Here is a 14,688-nt window from a genome sequence, read left to right on the forward strand (position 1 = left end):
AAAGATCATCTAAGGACAGAATTCTAAGGACAGAATAAATGAAAGCTATCGGTAGCTCACTTCTTATCCCTATCCCGCCTACCCTTACCGTTTGGTTTGTGGTTGTTGTTTTGTTTTGTTTTTTGAGATAAGGTCTTGCTGTGTCCCCAGGCTGGAGTGCAGTGGTGTGATGATGGCTCACTGCAGCCTTGACCTCCTGTGCTCAATCAGTCCTCCTGCCTCAGTCTCCCAAGCAGCTGCGAATACAGGCATGAGCCACCATGCCTAGCTAATTGTTTTTGTTTTTGTTTTATATAGACGGGGTCTCGCTATGTTGCCCAGGCTGGTCTCAAACTCCTGAGCTTGTGCAGTCTTCCCACCTTGGCCTCCCAAAGTGCTGGGATGACAGATGTGAGCCCCCACGTCTGGCCCCCTTTGTTTTTAGTAACACAATCTTCCTTAGCAGGACTTTATGTTCATGTAGGCAAAGACAGTTTTTCAACTCTCACAAGAGAGACTGAAATATAATATTTTTTTAAAAGGACTGGAAAGACAAGCATGTGGACAGAAAGAGAAACATCTATGCAGTGTATTAAACAAGATAGAAATGTCCAGGGCTCAGCAATGAATAATTTCTTAAAGTAAGACGGAATTTTTTTTCATTCAACAGGTCTGTTGGCTTTAAAACTATATCCTTTCCTTCAGTCTTGCATGCAAGTAACCATACTGATTGAAAACTGCTGTTGAAGAGCACAAAAAGGTATAAAAGTTAATTATTTCAGAGAGTGAGACATTTATTTTGGAAAAAGGTTGGTATTAGTTTTTTGTTGTTGTTGTTGTTTTGTTTTTTTGTTTGAGACGGAGTCTCGCTCTGTCGCCGAGGCTGGAGTGCAGTGGCGCAATCTCGGCTCACTGCAAGCTCCGCCTCCCAGGTTCACACCATTCTCCTGCCTCAGCCTCCCAAGTAGCTGGGACTACAGGAGCCCGCCACCACGCCCGGCTAATTTTTTTGTATTTTTAGCAGAGACAGGGTTTCACCATGTTAGCCAGGATGGTCTTGATCTCCTGGCCTCGTGATCCTCCTGCCTCGGCCTCCCAAAGTGCTGGGATTACAGGCGTGAGCCACCGCGCCCGGCTGCTATTCGTTTTTCATCATGTGGGTTATTTACCTCTTAGGATAAAAAAAATTGGGAAGTGATTTAATACTTAATCTACAAATCGGTCAGAGGTGTTTCCAGAGTTCAACGGCATCTGATAACATTAACTGAGGGCCAGAAATGCGGAGAAAAAAAAAATCCCTCTTGATTAATTAAGAGGAAATTGAATCACAAGGAAAGAAAACTATTACAAACAAAGATTTCAATCTGAGCCTGAAATTTCTGGCATTCCTCCCAGCAATGCAGATTCACTGCAGCCTGTTTGGTTCTTATCAGAATCTCTTCATCCCACTTGGAAGGTCTTAGGAAAAAATAGAGTTCCTCTAAGACACCCATACGCTTAGCCCAGAATCAGGATAATTTATAGCTTTCAACGGGATTTTCCTGCTTGCCTGTCCACACCTGCCCAAGATTCAGTCCTGATAGAGGGAGAAGAAAGGGAAACAGCAAATGTTAACAGTCTTTCACGTATTAACTGGCATTGCAGTCAGCTACTGGGGTTTGGGGATGTCAGCAGATGGTCTTGGCTGAAAAACAGGAGCAGCTTCTAAAAGAACCTAGTCATTCCTTCTGAGATTTAGCCTCCATGGCAACTGCAGTCCTTCATTCATCACTCTACAGAAGAGAGTGTAAAATCGTTTTCCTCCTCACGCGTGCTTTGGGCCTTTCTTCCCTAAAGCAAGGTCTGTATGCTACCTCCCATACATCTTTGATTACTATAGAAATGTTACGTTCATTGTCTCAATCGAAATTCAAATTCTTGGGAGTTCTAGATTTTCCTGTTTCATTTATGTTAGAAATGAAAATAAAACCTCAAAGACAAAAATAAAATGAATTAAGTGTTTTACAATGGGAGCTTCCTAGGAAACCTTGAGATTTGAAACTGTTTGTGAAGATGCAGACTTGATTAATGAAATCATTATCGCCTAAGAAGTCTGTCATAAGTGAGAAAGTATCTTGAAAATAGTATTTGTTATTTTTTGATCATATGAATAGTAGAAAGAGGAAGGAGAGGTATTTATATATTTTTCTGCATGATACACTTAGAAGTTAGGTAGAGCCAACCCTCATAGCCAGCTGTATAATCTGATTAAAGAGACTTTAGGAACCTACATTTGCTCAAAGCTATATGAAACAATCGCTTTTTTTTTTTTTTTTGAGATGGAGTTTCACTCTTTTGCCCAGGCTAAAGTGAAGTGCCATGGTCTTGGCTCACTGCAACCTCCGCCCCCTGGGTTCAAGTGATTCTCCTGCCTCAGCCTCCTGAGTAGCTGGGATTACAGGCATGCTCCACCACACCTGGCAAATTTTGTATTTTTAGTAGTGACGGGGTTTTGCCATATTGGCCAGGCTGGTCTCAAACTCCTGATCTCAGGTGATCCAGCTGCCTGGGCCTCCCAAAGTGCTGGGATTACAGACGTGAGCCACCACACCAGGCCACAATAGCTGCTTTTTTAAGTTGTTTTATTGTGTATATTTGAAGTTTACAACATGATTTTATGGAATACATGTATAATAAATAGCAAAATAATTACTATAAGAAAGCAAGGTAACATATTTATCATCTCACATAGTTGCTTTTTTGATAAGAGCAGCTAAAATCTACTTTAAAATTTCTAATGCACTTTTATTAACTATAGTGCTCTGTTGTACATTAAATCTCTAGATTTGTTAATCCTACATATCTGCTACATTGTATCCGTTGACCTATGTTTTCCCATTTCATCCCCCAACCCAACTCTTGTAACCACTATTTTATACTCTATATATTTGACCATTTAAAAAAAAATCATGCAAGATTTTTCTTTCTGTGTCTGGCTTATTTTGCTTAACAAAATGTCCTTCTTGTCCATCCATGTTGTGCCAAATAGCAGGATGCCATTCTTTTTTCTGGCTGAATAATATTCCATTCTTTCTTTATATATAGACACACACATATACATATACACGCACATATATATACACACATACATCTATATAATATGTATATTATATGTTATATATATGCATACACACATATATACGTATTCCACATTTTCTTTATCCATTTATCCATCTACAGACATGTATGTTGTATCCATATTTTGGGTATTGTGAAAAATACCACTATAAATATGGGATTGCAGATATCTTTATGAGGTAGTGATTTCATTCCCTTTGGGTATAGGCTGAAAAGAGGGATTGTGGGATCATATATAGTTCTATTTTTAATTTCTTTAGGAACCTCCATACTGTTTTCCATAATGACTGCAACACCCTACATTTTCACCAACAATGTACTTTTCTCCACATCATTGCCAACATCTATTATCTCTTGACTTTTCAATAATAGTCATCCTAATGGATATGAAGTGATATCTCATAGTGGTTTTGGTTTGCATCTCCTGGATGATTATTGATGTTGAGCACATTTTCATATACCTACTGTCCATTTTTATATTTTCTTTGGATAAATATTTCTTTAGGTCCTTTGTCTATTTTTTAATGAAGTTATTTGTCTTTCTGCTATTAACTTGTGTTTTATTTATACTTTTAAAATACTTAACTCTTTATCAGATATGTAATTTACAGATTTTTTTACAGATATTTTTCCCAATTCATAGGTTGCCCTTTTGTTTTGTTGTTTCCTTTGCTGTGCAGCTTTTTAGTTTGATATAGTTCCATTTATTTATGTTTGATTTTGTAGCCTGAGCTTTTAGTATAACATATTTAAAAAATCATTGCCAAGGCCAGTCAATGTCCAGGTGCTTTATTCCTATGTTCACTTCTAGGAATTTTATGCTTTTAGGTCTTACATTTAGGTCTTTCATCCACTTTCAGTTGGTTTTTGTGTACGGTATAAGATAAGGGTCCAATTTTATTCTTTTGCATGTGGAAATCCAACTTTCCCAGCACCATTTATTAAAGAGACTACCCTTTCCCCATTGTGTCTTCTTGATGCCCTTGTCAAAAATTTGTTGGCTGTATATATTCATGTTTATTTCTGAGCTCTCTATTCTGTTTTTTTGGTCTGTGTTTCTGTTTTATGCCAATACCATACTGTTTTGATTACTATAGCTTTGTGGTATAATTCTTATTCAGGAAGTGTGATGCCTCCAACTTTGTTTTTCTTTCTCAGTATAGCTTTGGCTGTTTGGGTTTTTTTTTTTCATGGTTCCTTAAAAATATTAGGATTGTTGGCCAGGCGCAGAGGCTCATGCCTGTAATCCCAGCACTTTGGGAGGCCAAGGCAGGCGGATCACGAGGTCAGGAGATTGAGACCATCCTGGCTAACATGGTGAAACCCCATCTCAACTAAAAATACAAAAAATTAGCTGGGCATGGTGACAGGCACCTGTAGTCCCAGCTACTCAGGAGGCTGAGGCAGGAGAATGGCGTGAACCCGGGAGGTGGAGTTTGCAGTGAGCCGAGATTGTGCCACTGCACTCCAGCCTGGGTGATAGAGTGAGACTCCATCTCAAAATATATATATATATATATATATATATATATATATTAGGATTGTTGTGTCCACTTCTGTGAATAATGTCATTGGAATTTTAAAACTGATTGCATTGAATCTGTGAATAATGTCATTGGAATTTTAAAACTGATTGCATTGAATTATTCTTGGGATAGTATGGACATTTTAACAATCCTACTTCCTCTGGTCTGTGAACATGGGATATCTTTACACTTAGCTGTGTATTCTTCAATTTCTTTTATCAGTGTTTTATAGTTTTCATTGTAAAAATCTTACACCTGCTTTGTTTAAATTTATTTCACTATTTTTATGCTATCATAAGTGGGATTGTTTTTCTTGATTTCTTTTTCAGCTAGGTTATTTGTGTATAGATACCTAAAAATTTTTATATGCTGATTTTGTATTCTGCAACTACTGAATTCATTTATTAGTTCTAACAGTTTTTTTATACGAAACTTTGGTGGTTTTCTACCTATAGGATAATATCATCTGCAAACAGAGATTACTTCTTTTTAAATTTGAGTGCCTTTTCCTTTTTTTTTTTTCTTGTCTGATTGTTCTTGCTAGTACTTTCAGTACTATGTTGAATAGAAGTGGTGACAGTGGGCATCCGTGCCTTGTACTGGATCTTAGTGGAAAAGCTTTCACTTGTTCCTTGTTGATTACAATGTTAGCTGTGGATTTTTCTTTTTCTTTCTTTTTTTTTTTTTTGATGGAGTCTCGCTCTGTTGCCCAGGCTGGAGTGCAGTGGAGCGATCTCGGCTCACTGCAAGCTCCGCCTCCCAGGTTCACGCCATTCTCCTGCCTCAGCCTCCCAAGTAGCTGGGACTACAGGTGCCCGCCACTATGCCCAGCTGATTTTTTATATTTTTAGTAGAGATGGGGTTTCACCGTGTTAGCCGGGATGGTCTCGATCTCCTGACCTCGTGACCCACCCACCTCCCCTCCCAAAGTGCTGGGATTACAGGTGTGAGCCACCGTGCCCGGCCAGCTGTGGATTTTTCTTAAACGGCCATTATTATGTTGAGAAACTTTCCTTCTATACTTAAACTGTTAAGAATTTTTATCAAGAAAAGATCATGAGCTTTGTCAAATGCTTTTTCTGCGTCAATTGAGACAATACTGTGGTATTGTTCATTCTGTTAATGTGATGTATCTTTGATTTGCATGTTTAACCAGCCTTGAATGCCAGAGATTAATCCCACTTGATCATGATGTGTAATCTTTTTGATGTGTTGTTGAATTCTCTTTGCTAATATTTTTAGAGAAAGAATAATTTTATTAATCCTTTTTATGTGAGGTCCTTAAACAAATAAGTCCCTTACTTGTTTGGACTTATTTGTTTGGTAAACTGGTAACTTGCTTAGTTGGTCATGAAAATACTTTAATAGAGTAAAAAAGAGCTTCTTATTGCAGTGGAATTTACCATGCTCAATGTTCGTGGAATGTATACAATGGGTGAAGACTGATGGTAAACAATGTGGGATAGGGTATAAAGATGAACAAAAGAGAATCTACTTTCATGATTTTTCCCAATCTAGCCAGGAGAACACATACATACAACTACCTTTAATAGTTAGGAGAGAGCTCCATTAGAAATATCACAAAAAAAGTTACAAAGGCATGAAGATATCTGGTATACCTAGAGACTTTCTAATGGTCTACAGTAGGGATCACAAACTCAAATGTCAGGCAGGTCACTTAAAGATGCGAAGTGAGTTGGGTTGGAGCCACAATAGGGTGTGGTGAGAATTGTGGACAACTTATAAAATAATGTTTCAAAGAAGTAAGAGATCTGTATTTTCGCTTGAGTGCTCCCATTCCTTAAATGATAAGACTTGTGTGCACACACACACTGGTATTGGGTGAACCAAAACAACGTAGCATGTCTTTGGGTTGGATCCTGCTTGTGTGCTCCCAGTTTATGACCTTTGGAGAACATAGTGTTTTTGGGGTAAGGACAAGGGGCCAGAGAGTGGTAAGAGATACCTCTAAGGAGGTAAGTTGGAGCTATTTTGTGAGGATCTTGCTAAGAAATCGGTGCTTTATCAAGTAGGGCTCATTGAATCCCTCAAGGATCTTAAGCCTGGATGTGGTATCAATTTGTGTTATCAAATGATCAATCTAGAACCAGCAAAAAAAAGTTTGGATTTGAGAAAGATAAGACTAGGATAGGAAGATTATGTATAGGGATTACTAAAATAATCTTGGAAAGAAACAAATGAAGGTCTGAAAGAAGAGATCTGAGAGCCATTGAGAATAACACCAAAATGACATAGAAACTGACAAGTCGCCATGAGTGAGGGCAGTGAGGAGTGATCCAGAAGCTTCTGAGTTAAGTGACAGCAGGGAGAGGGCAGTGGAAGAGCAGGATTTGTGGTGAGAGGGAAAAGTTTTCATTTTGAGTTGGGGAATCTCTGGGACTTGCATGTGGAGCTGTTAAGTAGCAAGATTAATCAGGAACCTGGACCACGTGGTCAGGCAGAACCAGGTGAAAATCCAGGCTCTGCTGGTTAGCACAGTGACCCGGGGTGTATTATTTAACTTCTCTAAGGTTCTGTTTCTTCCTCTGTAAAATGAGTATTAGCACAGCACCTAGCTCACAGGGCCTGTGTGAAGATTAAATAAGTTAACACGTGTAAAGCACTTAGCTCCATGCCTGGCAGATGTTAATTCTTGATATGCGGTTACTATTAATATTTTAATGTTGAGTCATGGGAGTTAGCAAACAGACTCCTTAAATTCTCTTTGACCAAGGACAGGGGTGAGTCTTCAGGTAGGAAGGTCATGTATGGTCACCTGTAGAGACTGGAGGCTGCAAGGGAAAACTTATTTTTAGTGTTTTATTTTAAGGTAATTTATGGTGTGGCTTTTAAGGTTATGTGTAAAAGGTTTCTCTCCGCCTGGTGGATAAGGTCAGATGAGGTCTCAATTACTTGGGAGTGTTGCACACAGACTCTCTCCTGGAGCCTTGTGGAATATAGAGCTCAGCGGTTTCCAATCACTGGGGATCACTGAGAATTTGAGATCTTAAATCACATTAGGATCACTTGTGGCACTTTCAAAACTACAGATGGTAAAATGCTGTCTCTGGAGACGAGTCCTGCGTGGGATCCTGGCACCAGCTTGATCTAAGCATAGCATCAGGGTTGAGAACCATGGTTCCAGCTGCTGGAGTGCTGTGGGTCTAGCAGACACTTGACTTGCAGGTTTCAAGAGTGTAACACGATGTGGGTTCAGGAAGATTGATTTTGCATTCTGGATATTCTTCTAGAAGGTGTCTACCCTTGGAAGAGTTATTTAACTTCTCTGATAGTTGATGGACTTGTCTGAAAATAGTAGTAACATTAACCTCCTCCTGGCAACATGTAGCTATCAGGTTTATATGAGCCCAAGTCTGTGACGACATTAGCCTGGTGCTTAATACACCATACAGGAGCATCACAGGGAAGCTGTTAATATTGTTATTTATACTATTATTGAGGGTAATGATGCCACTTTGTAAATAAATGACCTAGATTCATAGACAACATACTAAACTTCAGTATGAATAATGCATTTAAACTTTTATGTTATAAACAATAGCAATTTACATACATTGTCAGAGCCTAAAGAACATTTCAGGGAACAAATGCCACAGGATCCCATGGTCTAGTAAACGATACTCACATTAACTTAATTCAGGAAATGAACACATAATCGCCTGGCAAACCTAATTTAATCTGAAAAATGGTGCCTCAGAAACTGGTCTTGCAATTATGATTCAAACTCACTTCTCTTTGAGTAGCAGTTGCTAAGCCTTCGCTACGTTAGTAACACTAAGTTGGTTCAATTAATGCCCAATTAACTCCACACTGCACTAACTTAAACGTGTATCTCATAATACTGAGGAACACCTTAAACCTAAGCTACCCTGACTTCTGACTTCTTTTCTCATTGAGTTGCACAGCAAAACACAGCCATGTAGTACCACATCCTTCATGCCCACACACACAGCTGAATGTGACTAGAGAAACACATGGAAATTTGCTGTCTCACTTTACAATTTTTGACCTCCAACTCAGACGCTGCTCAGCTCTCTGCTGTATTTCCCTTGTCCCTTCATTCTTCCAGTGTCCTGAGTGACTATTTAATGTTTTCCTTTCTCTAAATGGTCAATGCTTCTTCCACCATCGTCACTCCAGCTAGTGAGTTTGCTGTCCATTTGACATAGAGCCAAGAGTACCCTTGAACTCCCACTCTGAAGTCTACCCGCCTTCCTGCATGTGTCCATGCACCCTGCCTTTGGCCCTGATGTTATGAATGAGTGGTCAGATCTCTGATGAAGGCCATCATCTCTATTGGCGCATCCTCTCACCCCGTCATGATACTGCTGTATTAGGTATTTTTTGCTCTCTTTCATCACAATTTCAACCTCTCTGTATCTTTTCCATCAGACAAAAATACTGCAATTTCTTTCATCTTAAAAAATACACTCCCTTGACCCCATGGTCCATCCCATTCCTCTCCCCCCACCCCACAGCAGCAAACTCCTAGGAAGAATTGTGTGTACTGCCCACTTCAGTTTTTTTCTCCCATTTCCTCTTGAACCCAGTCCAAACACGTTTTACCTTCATGATTCACTAAAATTCCTTTTGTTCTATCAGCAATACCTTCCACATTGCTAAATCTAATGATCAATTATTGGTCCTAAATTTACTTGTCCTATCAGCAGTATTGGACACATTAGAACACTCACCTTTTCTTTTTTTATTATATTTTAAGTTCTGGGGTACATGTGCAGAGCATGCAGTTTTGTTACATAGGTATACATGTGCCATGGTTGTTTGCTGCACCCATCAACCCGTCACCTACATTAGGTATTTCTCCTAATGTTATCCATCCCCTAGCCCCCCACCCCCCAACAGGCCCCAGTGTGTGATGTTCCTCTCCCTGTGTCCATGTGTTCTCATTGTTAAACTCCCACTTATGAGTGAGAACATGCGGGAACACTCACCTTTTCTATAAGTGTTTTCTTCACTTGGTTTCTGGGTCAAAACTCTCTCTCTGGCTTTCTTCCTACATCACTGGATGCTCCTTCTCAGCCTCCTTTGTCATTACTTGCTCTCTTCAACTTCTTAACATTGGAGTGTGCAGGGCTTAGCCTGGGTTTTCTTCATTGCTCAATCTGTACTCCCTTCCTTGGTGGGGTCAGGCTTTAAATACCATCTTATGATGACAATTCCCACACATGTATCCCCAATCTGACCTGTCCCTTATACTTCAGGCTTGTATACTAAACAACTTGCTAGGTATCTCTGTAGGATATCTGTCGAATGTCTAGCTCAACCCTAATGTGCAAAAAAGTGAACTCTCAATCTTCTTTCCAGCTTGAGCTTTTCATAGCATTCTCCTTTTCAGCCTAGAGTCAACTTTGTTCTGCCCATTGCTCAGGCCAAAAATCTTGAAAAAATATTTGACTCCTTTTTTTCTAACGTATCTCACATACAGTCCACTATATCCTGGATCTACCTTGAAATGCTTCTCACCATCTTTACCACCATTAACCGTCTTCCACCGCACCCACCCTGGCCGTCCATGGCTCAAGCCACATCAAGCCTTGCATGGATTATTGCACAGTCTACTTAACTAGTCTCCCTGCTTCCACTCTTATCCAGACAGGATGCTTTCAAAATTAGCCAGATTATGTAAAACATTGTCAGATCAGATTACTTTGTTCAAAACCTTTCTATGGCTTTCATTTCGAGTAAAGGCCAAAACCCTCATAATGTAAAATCCTACAACTCCCTCCCCTTGTTAGCTTCCTGACTACCTCTGCTGTCACCTCCTCTACCCCATTATTTGTCCTGCCCCAGTCATACTGATCTCCAAGTTGGCACCTGCTTCAGGACTTCTGCACTAGCCCCTTAACCTCCTTATTCCCCACCAGACTTGCTGCCCTTGCTCCTGCATATTCAAAAGACTTCTTAAAATCTTTTTCTAAACAAGGGAAGTTCTCCTCTTAGGAGGAATGCTTCCTTTTCTGTAGAATAGGGTGTTGGGGGTGGAATTGTGCCTTCTTTTATTTTGTCTATCTGCAATGGAGACTGAGGAAGGACATACAGTGTGGTTTGAGGATGGAGAGTCACACAGCTAGGATCAGATTGTTGAGAAACATGAATACCCTGACAAGAAATGTAGGTTTTCACCTGCAGAATGGCAGGATGAGCATAGAATTTTAATAAACTCACTTTGCTGATGGTGTAGAGTTTGATTCAGGAATGGTGTGTGGGCTAGAGTAGAAGCTGAGATAAGAATTAGGAAGTGATAGCAACAACCTGGCTAGGAGATAATTAGAACCTGCTCTAAAATCGTAGCAGTAAAGTTAGAAAGGAGGACATAAGTCTTGCAGGTGAAACTAAGAGAGGATTGATATGAACTATTCACAGTTAGATGTCAGATATGAAAGAAATGAAGGCATTTGGGATGAGTATGTGCATCCTGGCCTGGTTTTCTAGGTAAATGGTGGTTTTAGTCATAAAGAATAAACATACAAAGGGTAGGGGCAAGCTTGGGGATTAGACAAAATATTAGATCACATTTTGGACATATTGACTCAGAGGTACCTGTAGGACATCCACGGGAAATTATCCAGTATACAGATATTGAAGCTAAGGAAAAAGATCTAAGCTATTACATAGATTAGGGCATCATTTAGGATCAGAATGACTAAGTCATGCCAAGTCATATGCCAACAAGAGTTACAGAGGGGCCAGGCGCAGTGGCTCATGCCTGTAATCCCAGCACTTTGGGAGGCTGAGGCGGGTGGATCACCTGAGGTCAGGAGTTCAAGACCAGCCATGGCCAACATGGTGAAACCCCCTCTCTACTAAAAATACAAAAATTAGCCAGGCATGGTGGTGGGAGCCTATAATGCCAGCTACCTGGGAGGCTGAGGTAGGAGAACTGCTTGAACCCGGGAGGTGGAGGTTGCGGAAAGCAGGAGATTGTGCCACTGCACTCCAGCCTGGATGACAGAGAGAGACTCTGTCAAAAAAAAAATATATATATATGTATATATATATATATGTGTATATATGTGTATATATATGTGTGTGTGTATATATATGTGTGTGTGTGTATATATATGTGTGTGTGTGTGTGTGTGTGTGTGTGTATAGAGAGAGAGAGAGAGAGAGAGAAGAGTTACGGAGGGATCAAACCCAGGCACTCTGGCTCCAGGGTCAGGGCTGTTGAGAACTGTGCTCTAACACAAATTCCTTCCTTCCTCCTTGCTCCCCACCCCCACTTTGAAGGGCAGAACTTTACAAGCTTGTGACATCACTCCCTAAACAAGCTTCTTACAGGGATCTAAATATAGAGTTTCTCAGCAGTGACTTTCTATTTGATTCCGTAAAATTTTCCTTTCCTTAATAGCCAAGAGTCTTGCAAAAGTAGTCTACATTCCTCAATTTATCACCTCCTGCTCACCCTTCAACTCACTCCATTAAAAATTCTGGTTTCTGCCTATAAACTCAATTTAGTCAAAGTCATACAGAAAGTCATTGACAAATCCAAGAAAGATTTGTAGTTCTCACTTATTTTAACTGTTTATAGTACAGTGTTGGATTTTTTTTTAAATATTTATTTATTTACTTATTTTTGAGATGGAGTCTCGCTCTGTCACCCAGGCTGGAGTGCAGTGGCACATCTCGGCTCACTGCAAGCTCTGCCTCCTGGGTTCATGCCATTCTTCTGCCTCAGCCTCCCAAGTAGCTGGGACTACAGGCGCCTGCCACCACGCCTGGCTAATTTTTTGTATTTTTTTTAGTAGAGACGGGGTTTCACCATGTTAGCCAGGACGGTCTTGATCTCCTGACCTCATGATCCGCCCACCTCGGCCTCCCAAAGTGCTCGGATTACAGGCGTGAGCCACTGCGCCTGGCCCAGTGTTGGATATTTTTGTACACATCCTTTTCTACACACTCGTGTGTGTGTTTATATGTGTGTATCGAGGGAGAAGGAGTCATGATAGAAATAGAAAGTTTAGAAAACCAGAAGGAAATGGCAAATCATAATTACGCCACACTCATGCAGCTCGTGCATAAACATGTATATTTCATATCTGGTTACAATCTACTCCCAATCCTGAAACTGATTGTGCTAGAAGTATTACTTTCAGTTCATTTTGAAAAGTAGTTGAGATAACCCATTAAACATCGATTTGTATACCAGATTTCTCTCCTTTTCTGGAAACCATCCAAAGGTAATAAGTAGAATTTTTAAAAACTCTCAAATTCCAATTTCAGTAAAATAGGACACAGATAATCTGCAGACTCTAACAACGACCACTAAAACTATAATCTGCAGATTCTAACAATGACCACTAAAACTAACTGAGACCTGGTTAGATTTCATCTAGAAGGAAGTCAAAAGGAATACTTAGAAGTCCTGGAAGTGATGGATTTTGCAAAAACACATTTTCTAAGAGGAAGAGGTCCACCCTCTAGTGAAAAAGCTACATGGCTTGTTTGCTACAGTGAGTGAAGAAATCTGGTGGCAAGACTCGAATAAAAATTCTCCTGGACTTCAACTTTGAAAAGCAGTGGATTTGAAGATGCAGAGGCAGTAAAATCACACAATGCATGACATGGATGTGCCATCTTTGAAGAAAAGCTGTCTGTGTGGTTGCATTGGAAGGTTATTTAGAGTTTGACACCTGGAAGCTACTCTGGTCCTTCTTCCTTCCCCATAGGAACTTATTTAAATGGCTAGTCCAGAAAAATTTAACTCATTCAATGATGAATACTTTTTTTCAGAGTATAATATCAACCCAAGACACTCTAAAAAAACTAAAGCCAAAAGAATAAACCAAAAAAATTAAAATTAAAAAAGAGAATTTAGCTGAATAGTAGGGTAGAAAAGGAGAATGTAGAAAATATCATTCATATATTTCACAAAATCATTTAGAAGATAGAATGAAAGGAATGAACCATTTACAATATCAGCAATAAAAATAAAATACCTATGAATGAACTCACTAGAAAATATTCAAAAACTATATGAAGAATACTTTGAAAGATACTAAATTCAATCAAACAAAGAAAAGATAAAGCCATAATCTTGGATAGGAGAATTCTACATAGTTGAAACACGATTTCTCTCTGTGGTAAGTTTAACTTTATTCCAATGAAAAGTATCAATTTTTTCTTTCTTTAGAAAGAGACAAACTGATACTAAAGGTTGTATAAAAAAATGAAACAACCAAAAATAGTCAAGAAAACATTTAAAAGGAAGAAAGCTAAAATATTAAATAGTATTGTATCGACATATGAACAGACAAACAGAAAATAGAACAAGATAGGAAATAAATAAAGCCAATGACATACTAATAACATCATATGTTATAGGGGTGTCATCAGAAATCAGTAGGGAAAATAAACCACTCAAAAAATGGTCACAGACAAAAGCCAGAGAGCCACCTAGGGGAATAGTTGGATTCATCTTTCACATCGTATATGAGAATACATTCTAAATAGATCAAAGACTTAAATGTAAAATCTGAAATCATAAACGTACTAGAAGAAAATGATAAAATTGCTTTTTAAATTTGGGGTGTGTATAATCTTTTAAAATATGACTAAAAATCCAGAAGCCATAAAAAAAGGTAAATGTTACTATGTCTTAAAAATCTGTAAGGCAAAAAAATTATTTTAAAAAGTCAAAAGATAACACACAGGAAAAAAAAATTTATAATTCATAAAACAGAATAATCTCTATCATATATAGAAAGCACATAGATATTGATGAGAAAAACACCAACTTCCCAATTGCTTGCCCAGTTATATTGGGAAAAAATAGTAAAAGTTTATTGGAAAAGAAATAAAAATGGCTTTTAAATACATGAAAACTGTTGACTGTTATTCAAAATAAGACAAATGAAAATTTAAAATTACATGGGATTATCATTTTTTTTCTAATCATAATGGCTAGAAACCCCACAAATTTTTGTTTGACATCATAGTCCATTGGCAACCTGTGAGAAAACAGGAACTCTCCATTGCTTTGGGGAGACAGACATTAGTAAAACCCCACAGAAGGCAATTTGGC

This window comes from Pan paniscus, chromosome 7 (assembly GCF_029289425.2).
Source record: "Pan paniscus chromosome 7, NHGRI_mPanPan1-v2.0_pri, whole genome shotgun sequence".
NCBI lineage: Eukaryota > Metazoa > Chordata > Mammalia > Primates > Hominidae > Pan > Pan paniscus.